Source organism: Dermacentor silvarum, chromosome 1 (assembly GCF_013339745.2).
Source record: "Dermacentor silvarum isolate Dsil-2018 chromosome 1, BIME_Dsil_1.4, whole genome shotgun sequence".
In the NCBI taxonomy this organism is placed as follows: Eukaryota; Metazoa; Arthropoda; class Arachnida; order Ixodida; family Ixodidae; genus Dermacentor; species Dermacentor silvarum.
The window spans coordinates 134,651,622-134,653,722 of record NC_051154.1 but is presented as its reverse complement, the minus strand read 5'-3'; the positions used below and the strand labels follow the sequence as shown (position 1 = coordinate 134,653,722).

Genomic DNA, 2,101 nt, shown 5'->3' with positions numbered 1-2,101 from the left:
TATTCTCCTGGCGAAACGCAATAGCCACACGCTATGGCATGCTGGCTCACGTATCATAACGGAATAGGAAAAAAAAAACATTTGCAAACACAGGTGTGCTGCTGGCGTTTATTCAATACATGAACCACACACGCAAAAGGAAATTCTCATCACAAAAAGAAAAGGCTGGAAACGACAGCCGTTAGAATAATGCAGAATGTAGCAGCAAATGGAACTCGCGCTAGGTTCCTCTTGGATCTGCCAAGAAAACCGCACACTCGTCGAGCGCATTGCAGAAAAGCGGATGGCCGTCTCCACCTCGCGCATCAGCAAAACCGTTGCCATAACAGCAGGCTTCATTTTCTTCTTTACTTTTTTTTTCGCAGAAGCATGGCCTACCAAGCACTAGGGGAGAAACTGGCGCTCGTGATGCGATTTCCGTTTACCTGGGGGGTATTCCAGCTCACATAGCCGTCCTCATGGTTACACAAAAACGCACGTGCACGGGTACTTTGATGACACTGTAAGTATCCCCCTATAGTTGAAATTAACCGAACGTCCTCCCCTACACTATCACTCGTTTACCATCGTGCAAGCTTGGTTTGTTATTTTTTACAGCGAAGCTGCATATAACTAGTTTCCAGCATATCAGCGTCCGTAGACCAAGAACGTGGGCCGATCCCGAAGGTAGTACAATACCGGGCCGACCTGTGGCAGAGGTGAAGCAATCTTCAAGGACTCCACCAACTTGCAAAAACAAGTTTAATATGCTGGGTCCAAATACAACCCGTATCAGATAATAAGCTGATCAGAACAGATACTACACTTTGACCCGCGTTGGCCATGTCTACGTTCGCACCATACACGTGTACGCCATCCCGCGTATTCAAGCTAGGGCCGCGGACGCCAAGCGTAAGCGTGCTGCCCGCCAGGACCGCGAGGGGGAAAGAAATGCGAACCCTCTGTGGCCCTGATCCCGCAAACTTGGAACGTTTCACCGGAGCAACAGTCAATCACCACATACAAAGCTTCGCTGTTCCACCTTCACAGAGTCGAATGACACTGGATTTTTTTATTGTGACAGCAATTTCATGGACACTCCGAGCGGATTTCTACCGTTGGCGTCGTCGTCACCGTCGCCGTGAGGTTGCGCATAGAGTCCAAGCGTGATAAAATCGTCGCCGCGCGCCGTATGCTGTATGTGCGAGTGAAAGCACGCGAGGGACATGCGCTTTCACGCAGAGCGAACGCACGGCGGAGAGGAAACGCGACCGTCACGCGAAAGGCCGAAGGGGGATGGGAGGAAGGGGGGGGGGCGACGTTGTGCTGCGGCACCAACGGCGCAAGGGGAACTGGCGACTCAATTCTCGCACGCGAAAGGAGGAGAGCGGGAAGGCAGCGCGGAAGGAAGGGGGTGTGGCTTCTAGTCTGCTCCTAACTGCGTACTTGTACTTTGCGCGGCTGCGGGCGGTCACCCGCACCGTATCTTGAAAGCGATCTGCCGACGGCTCATAGCTTTCTATGCGCTGTGCTTTCGCCGCTCAGTTTCCGTTGAAGCGATAGACCGCACGAACCTTCGCTCGCTGCGGCGGCCGCGCTTGTTCAGGCCAGCGTTTTGACAGTGGTTGTCTGCGGTCATCGAGTGTTATCTATTCATGTTTGCTTGTGCACGCTGACACCACGCTTGTTAATTCAGTTAGTAAGCGAATGTGTCCAAGTTTATGCAGCCGATAAATCTACTACCCCTACTCCGTATAGCTCTCTACTAATTTGCTATCGCAATTGATGCTTCGTCTTTCGGGCGAAACTGCGACTTTTTTCTCAACACTTGCAAGAAATTTTAGCTTGTGCAATTCTGCTATATATGTGATACATTTATTCTTAATTTGTTCTAAGTAATGTATTTCCTAAGTTGGTACTCATAAACGATACAAGATGGAGCGAAGATATATAATGACGGCAGCAGCGTATCTGTGTCTCAGCTTCTGCAGGATTCGCAAGCGCAAAACAAACACCAGGGTATCCGCTGTTTTACTGGCAGATGCACTATATACGTAGAATTAATCGACTTTACCTCTTAATTTGTTCACTGCTTTGCGAAGACCCAGAAGGAAATCTAATT

At 49.8% G+C, this 2,101-nt stretch overlaps 1 pseudogene; it reads right to left on the bottom strand.

Annotated features, from left to right (window-relative positions):
* Positions 1 to 644: 644 nt before the first annotated feature.
* Positions 645 to 824, bottom strand: LOC119437816 (U2 spliceosomal RNA; annotated as a pseudogene).
* Positions 825 to 2,101: the final 1,277 nt, after the last annotated feature.